Source organism: Piliocolobus tephrosceles, chromosome 4 (genome assembly GCF_002776525.5).
Source record: "Piliocolobus tephrosceles isolate RC106 chromosome 4, ASM277652v3, whole genome shotgun sequence".
Classification (NCBI taxonomy): Eukaryota; Metazoa; Chordata; class Mammalia; order Primates; family Cercopithecidae; genus Piliocolobus; species Piliocolobus tephrosceles.
In genome coordinates, this window is record NC_045437.1 from 88,968,458 (window position 1) to 88,984,019 (window position 15,562).

Below are 15,562 nucleotides of genomic sequence, written 5' to 3' on the forward strand. Positions count from 1 at the left end.
TACAATCAAATTATACTCTTTCAGTTACTTTAAAATGTACACTTATTATTAACTATAGTCATACTGTTATGCTATCAAATACTAGGTCTTATTCTTTCTACTTTTTTTTTTTCCCATTAACCATCCCCACCTCTACTGATCTTCCCACCCTTTGTAGCCTTTGGTAACCAACTTTTTACTCTATATCTCCATGAGTTCAATTGTTTTGATTTTTATGTCCTACAAATAAGTGAAACTATGACATGTCTGTCTTTCTGTGACTGGGGTATTTTACTTAACATAATGTCTTCCATTTTCATCCATGTTGTTGCAAATGACAATATCTCATTCCTTTTTATGACTGAATAGTACTCCACTGTGTATATGTACTATATTTTATTTATCCATTTATCTGTTGGTGCACACTTAGGTTGCTTCCACATCTTGGCTATTGTGAACAGTGCTACAACAAATATGAAGTGCAGATATCTCTTCAATATACTGATTTTTGTACTTTTGAGTATATATCCAGGAATGGTATTGCTGGATCATATGGTACCTCTATTTTTAGCTTTCTGAGGAGCCTCCAAACTGTTCTCCATAGTGGCTGTACTAATTTACATTCTGACCAAGAGTGTATGAAGATTCTGCTTTTTCCACATCCTCACCAATATTTGCTAGTGCCTCACATTTGGATAAAAGTCATTTTAACTGGGGTGAGAGAATATGTCATTGTAGTTTTGATTTGCATTTCTTTGATGATTAATGATGTTGAGCACCTTTTCATATCTCTGGTTGCCATTTGTACATCATCTTTTGAGAAATGTTCAAGTCTTTTGCCCATTTTCTGATCAGATTATTCAACTTTTTCCTACAGAGTTGTTTGAACTTCTTATATATTCTGGTTATTAATCCCTTGTCAGATGGGTAGTTTGTAAATATTTTCTCCCATTCTGTGGGTTGTCTCTTCTGTGGGTTGTCTCTTCACTTTGTTGATTTTTTTTTCCTTTGCTGTACAGAAATTTGTTACCTTAATATGATCTCATTTGTCCATTTTTATTTTGTTTTTGTGTTTTTAGCTTTCTTAAGCACCAATTTTTTGAATTTTTGTGAATGGCATAGATTCTTTGTCTAGAGCTCTGGCATTGGCAAATTAATCATGGTATCTCTAGAAGTGAAATAGATAGAAAGCCTACTGCATTCTTACTTAATTTGTATAAGCAGAAAAATTCTAGGTCGAGTGGACAAAATACTAATTTGAACTATAAAAATATAGAATCATGAGGCCTCAATCAATTTCCATACTTGAATCAGTTTGCAGTTTACAGACTCAGAACCCCTTGCGTGAAGGTGTCAGAGATGTGTGAACCAGAGCAACTCCATCTTAAATAGGATCTGGGTAAAATGAGACTGAAACCTACTGGGCAGCATTCCCAGATAGTTAAGACATTCGAAGGAACAGGATGAGATAGGAGGTCAGCACAAAGTAAAGGTCATGAAGATCTTGCTGATAAAATAGCTTGCAGTAATGGAGACAGCCAAAACCCACCAAAACCAAAACAGTGACAAGAGTGACCTCTGGTCATTATCACTGCTACAGTCCTACCAGCGCCATGACAGTTTACAAATGCCATAGCAATGTCAAGAAGTTACCCTATATGGTGTAAAAAGGGGAGGCATGAATAATCCACCCCTTGTTTAGCATATCATCAAGAAATAACCATAAAAATGGGCAACCAACAGGCTTCAGGGGTGCTCTGGCTATGGAATAGCCATTCTTTTATTCCTTCACTTTCTTAATAAACTTGCTTTTTCTTTGCACTGTGGACTTACCCTAAATTCTTTCTTGCTTGAGACCCAAGAGCCCTCTCTTGAAGTCTGAATTGGGACCGCTTTCTGTAACAAAGGGAGACTAGGTCCCCTTGAGGAAGGATCTTACTACCAACAGTTTGTGTTGTTAATCCTCCCCTCATCCTTCCCAAAGGAGACCTCTGGCCTCAACCAGAGTAACTGTGCACTGGGGAAAGGGAAATAATCAGACCTTTCAGGGACTACTGGACACTGACTCTGAGGTGACGTTGGATTCTAAGGGACTCAAAACATCATTGTGGTCCTCTAGTTAAAGTAGGGACTTTTGGAAGTAAGGTAATTGAATTTCAACTCAGGTCCAACTTACACTGGGGCCAGTGGGTCCCTAGGCTCATGCTGTGGGAATGAGCCTCATGCTGTGGGAATGCTTATGCATTCCTCTAGTGCCAGAATGCATAATTGGCATAGACATACTTAGCAGCTGGCAGAATCCCACATTGGCTCTGTGACTGGTAGGATCATGGCTATTATTGTGGAAAAAGCCAAATGGAAGCCATCAGTACTGACTCTACCTGGAAAAGTAGTAAATCAAAAACAATATCACATCTATGGAGGGATTGCAGAGATTAGTGCCACCATAAAAGACTTGAAAGACACACAGGTGGTGATTCCCACCACATCCCTGTTCAACTCTACTATTTGGCCTGCGCAGAAGACAGACAGATCTTGGAGAATGACACTGGATTATTGTAAGCTAAACCAAGTGGTGACTCCTATTGTAGCTGCTGTACCAGATGCGGTTTCATTGCTTGAGCAAATTAACACATCTCCTGGTACCTGGTTTACAGCCATTGATTTGGTGAATGCCATTTTCTCCAGTCCTGTCCATAAGGCCCACCAGAAGCAATTTGCCTTCAGATGACAAGACCAGAAATATACCTTCACTGTCCTACCTTAGGGGGGTATATCAACTCTCTGACTTTGTGTCATAATCTTGTTTGCAGAGATTTTGATCACTTTTCCTTTCCACAAGATATCACACTGGTTCATTACACTGATGACGTTATGCTCATTGGATCCAGTAAGTGAGAAGTAGCAAACACACTGGACTTATTGGTGACACATTTGCATGCCAGGGGATTGGAAATAATTTCAACTAAAATTCAGGGACCTTCTACCTCAGTAAAATTTCTGGGGGTCCAGAGATGTGGGACCTGTCAAGATATTCCTTCTAAGGTGAAGGATAAATTGCTGCATTTGGCTCCTCTTACAAGGAAGAAAGAGGCACAACGCCTAGTGGACCTATGTGGATTTTGAAGGCAACACATTCCTCATTTGGGTGTGTTATTCCAGCCCATTTATCAAGTGACCCAAAAGGCTGCCAGTTTTGAGTGGGGTCCAGAACAGGACAAGGCTCTGTAACAGGTCCAGGCTACTGTACAAACTGCTCTGCCACTTGGGCCATATAACTCAGCAGATCCAATGGTTCCTGATGTGTCCATGGCACATAGGGATGCTGTTTGGAGCCTTTGACAGGACCCCATAGGTGAATCACAGTGGGGGCCTCTAGGATTTTGGAGCAGGAACCTGCCATCTTCTGCAGATAACTACTCACCTTTTGAGAGACAGCTCTTGACTTGTTACTGGGCTTTGGTGGAATGAACGTTTGACTATGGGTCATCAAGTCACCATGTGACATGAACTGTGTGTCATGAACTGGGTGCTTTCTGACCCACTTAGCCATAAAGTTTGCCAAGCACAGCAGCATTCCATCATCAAATGGAAGTGGTATACATATTATCTGGCTCGAGCAGGTCCTGAGGGCACTAGTAAGTTACATAAGGAAGTGACTCAAATGTCCATGGTCCCCACTCCTGCTACCATACCTTCTCTCCCCCAGTCTGCATGGATGGCCTCATGGAGAATTCCCTATGATCGCTGACAGAAAAAGAGAAGACTAGGGCCTGGTTTACAGATGGCTCTGCATGATCTGTAGGCACCACGTGACAGTGGACAGCTGCAGCACTACAGTCCCTTTCTAGGGCATTCCTGAGGGACAGTGACAAAGCAAAATCTTCTCATTGTGCAGAACTTTGAGCTCTGCACCTGTTGTACACTTTGCTTGGAAGGAGAAGTGGTCAGATGTGTGGTTACATACTGATTGATGGACTGGAGCCAATTGTTTTGCTGTATGGTCAGGGACATGGAAGAACCATGAGTTGAAAATTGGTGACAAAGAAATTTGGGGAAGAGTTATGTGAGTGGACCTCTCAGAGTGTCCAAAAACTGTGAAGATATTTGTATCTCCTGTGAGGGCTCACCAAAGAGTAACCTCAGCAGAGGAGGATTTTAATAATCAAGTGGATAGAATGATTCATTCTGTGGATACTACTCAGCCTCTTTCCTCAGCCAACCCTGTCATCACCTAATGGGCTCAAGAACAAAGTGGCCATGGTGGCAGGGATGGAGGTTACACATGGGCTCAGCAACATGGACTTTCACTCACCAAGCCTGATCTGGCTACGACCACATATGAATGCCCAATTTGCCAGCAGCAGAAACCAACACTGAGCCCTCAATATGACACCGTTCCTCAGGGTGATCAACCAAATACTTGCTGGCAGGTTGGGTATATTGGACTGCTTCCATCATGGAAAGGGCAGTGGTTTGTCGTCACTGGAATAGACACTTACTCTGGATATGGTTTTGTTTATCCTACACACAATGCTTCTGCCAAGACTACCATCCGTGGATGCACAGAATGCCTTATCCATTGTCATGGTATTCCACATAGCATTACCTCTGACCAAGGCACTCACATTATGGCTAAAGAAGTGCAGTGGTGAGCTCATGCTCATGGAATTCCCAGGTCTTACCATGTTCCCCATCATCCTGAAGCAGCTGGATTGATAGACTTGTGGAATGGCCTCTTGAAGTTACAATTACAATGCCAACTAGTTGACAATAGTTAGCAGGGCTAAGGTTAAATTCTCCAGAAGACCGTATATGCTCTGAATCAGTGTCCAATATATGGTACTGTTTCTACCATGGATCCAGGAATCAAAGGTGGTAGTAGAAGTGACACCACTCATCATCACCCCTAGTGACCCACCAGCAAAATTTTTGCTTCCTGTTCCCACAACATTACATTCTACTTACTTAGAGTCTTAGTTCCAGAGGGAAGAATGCTGCCACCAGTAGACACAACAATGATTCCATTTAACTGGAAGTTAAGATTGCCACTTGGCCACTTTGGGGTCCTCTTACCGCTAAGTCAGCAGGCTAAGAAGAGAGTTACAGTGTTGGCTGAGATGATTGACCCAGACTATCAAGATAAAATGAATCTACTACTCCACAATGGAGGTAAGGAAGAGTATGTATGGAATACACGAGATCCCTTAGGGCATCTCAAAGTATTACCACGTCCTGGGATTAAGGTCAATAAGAAACTAAAACAACCCAACCCAGGCAGAATTACAAATGACCAGACCCTTCAGGAATGAAGGTTTTGGTCACCCCACCAGATAAAAAGCCATGACCGGCTGAGGAGGTGTTTACTATAGGCAAAGGAAATACAGAATGTGTAGTAGAAGAAGGTAGTCATCAATACCAGCTACAACTGTAACTAGTTACAGAAATGAGGACTGTAATTTTCATGATTATTTCCTCCTTATTTTGGTTAAGAACATGTTTGTGCATGTAAACACCTGTACTAAGAGAATATCTTTATTTTATTTCCTTTTTTCCCCTTTATCATGTGGCCTAAGATTTATTGACTTCATATCAGCATTTAAGTGTTAACTTTATGTAATAGCATTTAAGTTAAGGATCAATGTGCCTCCAGTAGTAAAAGGGAAAGCTGTATTATGTTAGGCATAATTATGACTTTACTATTGTCTTTATTTGAAGATTATATATGATTTCAGGAGATGTGTATGGGCTTAAGTTGACAATGGGTAGACTTGTTATGATTAATATTGAGCGTCAAGTTGATTAGATTGAAAGATGCAATGTGTATTGTTCCTTCATGTGCCTGTGAGGGTGTTGCCAAAGGAGACTGACATTTAAGTGAGTGGACTGCGAGAGGCAGACCCACTCTCAATCTGGGTGGGCACCATCTAATGAGCTGCCTGTGCAGCTAGAATAAAGTGAGCAGAAGATGGAAAGAGCAGACTTGCTGAGTCTTCTGGCCTTCATCTCTCTCCTGTGGTGGATGTTTGGTGCCCTCAAATATTGAACTCCAAGTTCTTAGGCCTTTAGACTCTTGTACATACAGTAGTGGTTTGCTAAGGGCTCTTGTGCCTTTGGTCACAGACTGGAGGCTGCACTGTCAAATTCCCTATTTTTGAGGTTTTGGGACTCAGACTGGCTTCCTTGTTCCTCTGCCTGCAGACGACCTATTGTGACACTTCACCTTGTGATTGTATGAGTCAATACTCCTTAATAAACTCCTCTTTACATATATATCTATCCTTTTAATATTGTTCCTTTAGAGAACCATGACTAATACAGTTTGGATATTTGTTCCCTCCAAATTTCATGTTGAAATAAAATTCCCATTGTTGGAGGTCGGTCCTGGTGGAGATGCTTAGATCATGTGGGCAGATATCTCATTAATGGCTTAGTGCCATCCCCTTGGTGATGAATGAGTTCATAAAAGATCACATCATTTAAAAGTGTGTGGCACCTCCATGCTCCCTCTCTTGCTTCGACTCTCACTATGTGATTTGTCCATTCTCTCTTTGCCTTCTGCCATGATTGTAAGGTTCCTGAGGCCCTTTCCAGAAGCAAATACTGAAGCCATGCTGTTACAGTTTACAGAATGGCAAGCCAATTAAACCTCTTTTCTTTACAGGTCACACAGCCTCTGTTATTTCTTTATAGAAATGTAAGAATGGCCTTATACAGAAAATCGATACTGGACATTGGAGAGTTGCTACACAAATAACTGAAAATGTGGAAGCAGATTTGGAACTGGACAGTAGGCAGATGTTGAAAGAGCCTGGAGGTCTCAGAAGACAGAAAGATAAGGGAAAGTTTGGATCTTCTGAGACTTGTTAAATGGTGTTGACCAAAATACTGATAGTGATACAGACAATGAAGTTCAGGCTTATGAGGTCTCAGATGAAAATTAACTTATTGGAACTGGAACAAAGCTCACTCATGTTATGCCTTAGCAAAGAACTTGGCTTCATTGTTTTCATGCCTTATGGATCTGTAAAAGTTTGAACTTAAGAGTGATGACCTAGGGTATCTGGCAGAAGAAATTTCTAAGCAGCAAAGTGTTCAAGATGTTGCCTAGATGCTTCTAACAAACTAATTCATATGTGGGAGCAAAGAAATGACTTACAGTTCTAACTTATATTTAAAAGGAGAGTGTAAAACTTTGGAAAAGTTAGTCTAGCCATGTTGTATAAAAGAAAAACCCATTTTCTGGTGAAGAATCCAAGCAGGCTGTGGAGAAACCACTTGCTTGAGAGATTAGCACGACTAAAAGGGACTAAAGTGCTAATATCCAAGACCATGAAAAGAGGCCTCAAAGATATTTCAGAGATCTTTGAGGCAGCCCCTCTCATCACAGGCTCAGAGGCTTAGGAGGAAAAATGGTTTCAGAGGCTAGGCTCAGGGATCTGCTACCCAGTGCAGCCTTGGGACAGTGCTCCCTGAATCCAGGCTACTTTGACTCCAGCCTCAGCTCAAAGGGGCCCAGATAAAGCTCAGGCCACAGCTCTGGAAGGTGGAAGCCATAAGATTTGGTAATTTTTATTTTTAATTTTTTTTTTATTATTATACTTCAAGTTCTAGGGTACATGTGCACAATGTGCAGGTTTGTTACATGTGTATACATGTGCCATGTTGGTGTGTTGTACCCATTAACTCATCATTTACATTAGGTATATCTCTTAATGCTATCCCTCCCCTCCGTCTCCTCCCCACAATAGGCCCCAGTGTGTGATGTTCCCCTTCCTCTGTCCAAGTGATCTCATTGTTCAATTACCACTTATGAGTGAGAACATGCGGTGTTTGATTTTCTGTTCTTGCAATAGTTTGCTGAGAATGATGGTTTCCAGCTGCATCCATGTCCCTACAAAGGACACAAACTCATCCATTTTTATGGCTGCATAGTATTCCATGGTGTATATGTGCCACATTTTCTTAATCCAGGCTGTCACTGATAGACATTTGGGTTGATTCCAAGTCTTTGCTATTGTGAATAGTGCTGCAATAAACATACGTGTGCATGTGTCTTTTTTTTTTTTTTTTTTTTTGAGACGGAGTCTCGCTCTGTCGCCCAGGCTGGAGTGCAGTGGTGGGATCTCAGCTCACTGCAAGCTCTGCCTCCCAGGTTCATGCCATTCTCCTGGCTCAGCCTCCTGAGTAGCTGGGACTACAGGCACCCGCCACCTCGCCCGGCTAGTTTTTTGTATTTTTTAGTAGAGACGGAGTTTCACCATGTTCGTCAGGATGGTCTCGATCTCCTGACCTCATGATCCACCCGTCTCGGCCTCCCAAAGTGCTGGGATTACAGGCTTGAGCCACTGTGCCCGGCCTTGCATGTGTCTTTATAGCAGCATGATTTATAGTCCTTTGGGTGTATCCCCAGTAATGGGATGGCTGGGTCAAATGGTATTTCTAGTTGTAGATCCTCGAGGAATCGCCACACTGTTTTCCACAATGGTTGAACTAATTTACAGTCCCACTAACAGTGTAAAAGTGTTCCTATTTCTCCATATCCTCTCCAGCACCTATTGTTTCCTGATTTTTTAATAACTGCCATTCTAACTGGTGTGAGATGGTATCTCATTGTGGTTTTGATTTGCATATCTTTGATGTCCAGTGATGATGAGCATTTTTTCATGTGTCTGTTGGCTGTATGAATGTCTTCTTTTGAGAAATGCCTGTTCATATCCTTTGCCCACGTTTTGATGGGGTTATTTGCTTTTTTCTCATAAATTAGTTTGAGTTCTTTGTAGGTTATGGATATTAGCCCTTTGTCAGATGAGTAGGTTGCAAAAATTTTCTCCCATTCTCTAGGTTACTTTTTCACTCTGAAGGTAGTTTCTTTTGCTGTGCAAAAGCTCTTTAGTTTAATTAGATCTCATTTGTCAATTTTGGCTTTTGCTGCCGTTGCTTTTGGTGTTTTAGACATGAAGTCCTTGCCAATGCCTATGTCCTGAATGGTATTACCTGGGTTTTCATCTAGGGTTTTTATGGTTTAGATCTAACATTTAAGTCTCTAATCCATCTTGAATTAATTTTTGTATAAGGAGTAAGGAAAGGATCCAGTTTCAGCTTTCTACTTATGGCTAGTCAATTTTCCCAGCACCATTTATTAAATAGGGAATCCTTTCCCCATTTCTTGTTTTTCTGAGGTTTGTCAGAGATCAGATGGCTGTAGATGTGTGGTATTATTTCTGAGGACTCTGTTCTGTTCCATTGGTCTGTATCTCTGTTTTGGTACCGGTACCATGCTGTTTTGGTTACTGTAGCTTTGTAGTATAGTTTGAAGTCAGGTAGCGTGATGCCTCCAGCTTTGTTCTTTTGACTTAGGATTGTCTTGGCAATGTGGGCTCTTTTTTGGTTCCATATGAACTTTAAAGCAGTTTTTTTCCAATTCTGTGAAGAAAGGCATTGGTAGCTTGATGGGGATGGTATTGAATCTATAAATGACCTTGGGCAGTATGGCCATTTTCACAATATTGATTCTTCCTATCCTTGAGCATGGTATGTTCTTCCATTTGTTTGTGTCCTCTCTTATTTCACTGAGCAGTGGTTTGTAGTTCTCCTTGAAGAGGTCCTTTATAGCCCTTGTAAGTTGGATTCCTAGGTATTTGATTCTCTTTGAAGCAATTGTGAATGGGAGTTCATTAATGATTTGGCTCTCTGTTTGTCTGTTACTGGTGTCTAAGAATGCTTGTGATTTTTGCACATTGATTTTGTATCCTGAGACTTTACTGAAGTTGCTTATCAGCTTAAGGAAATTTTGGGCTGAGAGAATGGGATTTTCTAAATATACAATCATGTCATCTGCAAACAGGGACAATTTGACTTCTTCTTTTCCTACTGAATACCCTTGATTTCTTTCTCTTGCCTGATTGCCTTAGCCAGAACTTCCAACACTACATTGAATAGGAGTGGTGAGAGAGGGCATCCCTGTCTTGTACCACTTTTCAAAGGGAATGCTTCCAGTTTTTGCCCAGTCAGTATGATACTGGCTGTGGGTTTGTCATAAATAGCTCTTATTATTTTGAGATATGTTCCATGGATACCGAATTTATTGAGAGTTTTTAGCATGAAAGGCAGTTGAATTTTGTCAAAGGCCTTTTCTGCATCCATTGAGATAATCATGTGGTTTTTGTCTTTGGTTCTGTTTGTATGCTGGATTACATTTATTGATTTGCTTATGTTTAACCAGCCTTGTATCCCAGGGATGAAGCCCACTTGATCATGGTGGATAAGCTGTTTGATGTGCTACTGGATTCGGTTTGCATTGAGGATTTTTGCATTGGTGTTCATCAGGGATATTGGTCTAAAATTCTCTTTTTTTGTTGTGTCTCTGTCAGGCTTTGGTATCAGGATAATGTTGGCCTCTTAAAATGAGTTAGGGAGGATTCCCTCTTTTTCTATTGATTGGAATAGTTTCAGAAGGATTGGTACCAGCAGCTCCTTGTACCTCTGGTATAATTCTGTGTGAATCTATGTCGTCCTGGACTTTTTTTGGTTGATAGGCTATTTATTGTTGCCTCAATATCAGAGCCTACTATTGGTCTATTCAGGGATTCAACTTCTTCCTGGTTTAGTCTTGGGAGAGTGTAAGTGTCCAGGAAATTATCCATTTCTTCTGGGTTTTCTAGTTGATTTGAGTAGAGGTGTTTATAGTATTCTCTGATGGTAGTTTGTATTTCTGTGGGGGTCGGTGGTGATATCCCCTTTATCTTTTTTTTATTGTGTCTATTTGATTCTTCTCTCTTTTCTTCTTTATTAGTCTTGCTAGTGGTCTATCAATTTTGTTGATCTTTTCAAAAAACCAACTCCTGGATTCATTGATTTTTTGGAGGGTTTTTTGTGTCTCTATCTCCTTCAGTTCTGCTCTGATCTTAGTTATTTCTTGCCTTCTGCTAGCTTCTGAATGTATTTGCTCTTGCTTCTCTAGTTCTTTTAATTGTGATGTTAGAGTGTCAATTTTAGATCTTTCCAGCTTTCTCTTGTGGGCATTTAGTGCTATAAATTTCCCTCTACACACTGCTTTAAATGTGTCCCAGAGATTCTGGTATGTTGTATCTTTGTTCTCCTTGGTTTCAAAGAACATCTTTATTTCTGCCTTCATTTCGTTATGTACCCAGTAGTCATTCAGGAGCAGGTTGTTCAGTTTCCATGTAGTTGAGCAGTTTCGATTGAGTTTCTTAGTCCTGAGTTCTAGTTTGATTGCACTGTGGTCTGAGAGACAGTTTGTTATAATTTCTGTTCTTTTACATTTGCTGAGGAGTGCTTTACTTCCAACTATGTGGTCAATTGTGGAATAAGTGCGATGTGGTGCTGAGAAGAATGTATATTCTGTTGATTTGGACCTAATAGACATCTACAGATGTCTATTAGGTCATACAGATGTCTATTAGGTCCACTCGGTGCAGAGTTGAGTTCAATCCTCGATATCCTTATTAACGTTCTGTCTCGTAGACCTGTCTAATGTTGACAGTGGGGTGTTAAAGTCTTCCTTTATTATTGTACGGGAGTCTAAGTCTCTTTGTAAATCTCTCAGGACTTGCTTTATGAATCTGGGTGCTCCTGTATTGGGTGCATATGTATTTAGGGTAGTTAGCTCTTCCTGATGAATTGATCCCTTTACCATTATGTAATGGCCTTCTTTGTCTCTTTTGATCTTTGATGATTTAAAAATATGGAATGCTTCACGAATTTGTGTGTCATCCTTGCGCAGGGGCCATGCTAATCTTCTCTGTATCATTGCAATTTTTGTATATGTGCTGCCGAAGCAAGCACAAGACTTGGTAACTTCTACATGTCGTTAAGCCCACAGGCACGCAGAGTGCAAAAAGGAAGGAGACTTGGCAACTTCCCCCTAGATTTTGGAGGATGCAAAACATTGCTGTAGGGGCAGAGCCTCTGCAGAGAAGCTCTACTAGTGCAGTGAGGAGGGGAATGTGGATGTGGAGCCCTCACATACAGTCCACACCAGGGCACTACCTATTGCAGCTATGGGAATAGGGCTGCCACCTTCCAGGAACTATAATGGTAGATCCACCAAGAGCTTGTATTCTGAGCCTGGAAAAGACAGAGCTGCTCAACTCCAACTTGTAAAAGCAGTCACAGGGGCTGCTCCCTGCAGTGCCACGGGGGCAGAGTCATCCAAGGCCTTGAAAGTCCGCCCTTTGTACCAGTGTACTCTGGATGTGGCACATGGAGTAAAAGGAGATTATTTTGGAGCTCTGAGATATAATGACTACCTACTGTATTTCAGACTTGCATGGAAACTTGGAAACTGTAGCCTCTTTCTTTTTGCTGACTTCTCCCTTTTGGAATTGGAATGTCTACCCAATGCCTATACCTCCATTGTATCTTGAAAGTAAATAATTTGTTTTAATTTTATGGGCTCATAAGTGGAAAGAGATGAGTCTCAGATGAGACTTAGAACTTTGTCCTTGATGCTGGAATGAGTTAAGGCTTTTTAAAGACTATTGGCACAGGATAATTATATTTTGCAATGTGAGAAAGACATAAGATTTTTAGGAGATAGAGGCAGAATTATATGGTTTAGATATTTGTCTTCTTCAAATCTCATGTTGATTTCTGGTTTCTGGCCCAGCATATTTCAAAATGTTCAGTGTTGCACTCTCCTTGCCTGAGGTGGGAAGGAATTTTTCTCAGATATTCACTGTGAGCACCTGGTAGAGCTCCTGGAAGTAACACCTATACATGTGTGAGGGCCTCCCCATGACTGGGTCCCCTGGAATTTTTAACTCTCAAAATTGTCTACACTGAGCCTCCAGCATTTCATCAATTACAGTTTATATTTTCCTAAGCTAGCACTGAATCTCACAGATATTTCTGCTCTAGAAAGATGGGATTCTCTATATTTGCCTGTCTCTCCAATTTTGGGAGCACGGGCTTGCCCTGTGATCTCACTTCAAAAAGAGAAGGAGTTGTTGATTTTTCAGCTCATTTAACTTTTTTTAAAATTTTTTAAAATTTTTTTTATTTTTAGGGTACACTTCTAAGCTCCTTTCATGCTGGGCCAGAAACCAGAAGTCTCAAAAGTAAACTATTGAATACAACAAAAGACAGAATAAATCCATTAATTAATCAAATAATGCACTAATCCCTCCATTTTAAGTTCATGAAGGTGAATTTGACTAAGAAATATACTTTTAACGCCAGGTGTGATGGCTTATGCCTGTAATCCTAGCACTGTGGGAGGCTGAGGTGGCTGGATCACCTGAGGTCAAGAGTTTGAGACCAGCCTGGCCAACATGATGAAATCTCATCTCTACCAAAAATACAGAAAAAAACTAGCCAGGCACGGTGGTGGGCACCTGTAATCCCAGCTACTTGGGATGCCAAGGCAGGAGAATTGCTTGAACCTAGGAGGCAGAGGTTGCAGTGAGCAAGATTGTGCCATTGTACTCCAGCTTGGATAACAGAGTTATGTATACATATATATATATGTGTGTGTATACACACACACACACACGCCCACATACACCCATATATATGGAAATAGAGATTCTTATCTTTGTAGTAACTTTCAGAGGCACATAAAAGTATATTTTAAAAGTATATATATATATTATAAAATTGTACCTAACCAATGTCTTGTTCCAGGTGGGTACTTTCTCCCATTGAGTTGACTCATTTTATTTTCTATCTGAATAATGCTTCTAAATCCTTCTGGGTTAGCCATTCCAATCAAAATCCTAAGGACACACAAGACTCTTCACTAAAGTGCATAGAGTATCTTCACACACTAATTATGTCCAATGCATAACTTCCAATTTTATTCCTTATTAGTTTGTCCAAGTGAATCTCAGATTTTTAAGAATATATGTCATAGATTTTCAAATTGCTTATATTCCATATACCATCATGTTGATCAACCCATATCAAGTATAACGATGAACAAAAGAATGCCAGAGTTGAAGTAAATAACATTTAAATATGGGTGGAAACAGCCTATAGTCACTTCATTAATTTTCACTACAGCTAAGCTTTTTGGCTCATTGTTTTCTGTACAGATTGAATAGTATTAGATCATTTGTCAGAATCACTTCACAGTGAATGAAGAAAGTTTTTATCTCTTATTTTCAGTAAATTGTCATTGTGAATCTTACCAGTCAAATTTCCTAAATCCTGGTTGTTGAAGTTATTTGGCTTTTTTATTTCTGCCTAAAGTTTCAAATATATTATTCCTTTATTTATAATAGTGTTTTGGAGGCAGAAAGTAATAACATTTAGTTTTACCTTATTGTAGTAATTTCATTATCTCTATTTTTGTATTGTTCTGACTTTTTTGTTTTGCTTTTCTGAAAAGAAAACTACAAAACTTTGTTCCAGCATCATTAGTATTTTGTGCACTTATTTCCATTTCAACAAGCATTTCTCCATGTAATGATATATTTTCAAGAAATTCTCAGCGATTCTGACTTATATCTGAGTTAATGAAACTAATAAAATTGAAAGTTGTAGAAATCAAAGTTACTGAGTGATTCTTTCCTTTTTTACGTGCCTCTGAAAGTTACTACAAAGATAAGAATCTCTATTTCCAAACCCAGTGAAATTTTAACTTGTGTTCCTAGATTAATATTTTAATACTGCCTTACCAAATGCAATCTGCTTTTCTGTGTTGCTTAGTGTCACTATTTAAATACGGATTATGGCATTAGAAATTAGATATGTTTGAGATCCCTGGTAATGTTCATTTGTAGGAAATACAGAAAACTAGAAGTTACCTTTCATCAGGAGGTTAGACTATTGTTCTGTTTTCTTTCTTTCCCCTCTAATAGAGTGTAACTCTAATAGTTAAGACATAGCAGGGGACAAACATTTCAGTCTTAAATTTCTAAACTTTATTATATTCATTACTCATGAGTTGAAAGCATTAATAAGCAGAGAATATATTATTCAAGTTAAAATCTTTTGTAAAATTAAATTTATATAATGTTATTAGTTTTTTATATATAAGTCCAATATGATAATCATTTAAGTTTTGTATCCTTTCTTATTATTATAAACAGTGGTCCTTATTGATCATTGGTGCCAGCCACATTTGGTGTTTAGAGATAAAATTTTGACTTTTTCTTAATTTTTGTGTGTATTCATATCATTCAAAGATTTATTTAAAAGTAGCATGCTTAATTGATTTATGCTTCATTTCTTTTCAAAACACAATGGTGTTTTCATTGTTTTGTTTAGATTTCTTTAGTGAAAAAGTAAATCAAATAACCTACAGATTTAAGTGATTATTTTTAGAAAAAGTTTTTTTATCCTTATTTAGGAAATAAGGTTTTTCTCCCTTTCCTTATGGAGTTAAAAACTTTCAAATTTACTTCATGTGGGTTTTTACATGATTATATAGTAGAGATGGTCCAGAAACATCTTTGAAAGATGCACTTGGCTACTAACTAGAGGGAACAGGTTCTCATAGGAAAAGTGAGGGCAAAAGGATAACAAGTGATCTCCTCCGGGAAGAAGTACCTACCCAGGAACACCCTTTCTTATCTCAGGTTTCTTTTCTGTATTATTCTTAATGGGTGGTAATATG

At 39.5% G+C, this 15,562-nt stretch overlaps 1 non-coding gene across 1 annotated transcript; it reads right to left on the minus strand.

The window, feature by feature from the left end:
- Positions 1–11,680: 11,680 nt before the first annotated feature.
- LOC111544540 lies at positions 11,681–11,787 on the minus strand. Its single transcript, XR_002732199.1, has one exon. It is a non-coding gene; the product is annotated as a U6 spliceosomal RNA (small nuclear RNA).
- Between the last annotated feature and the right edge of the window lie 3,775 nt (positions 11,788–15,562).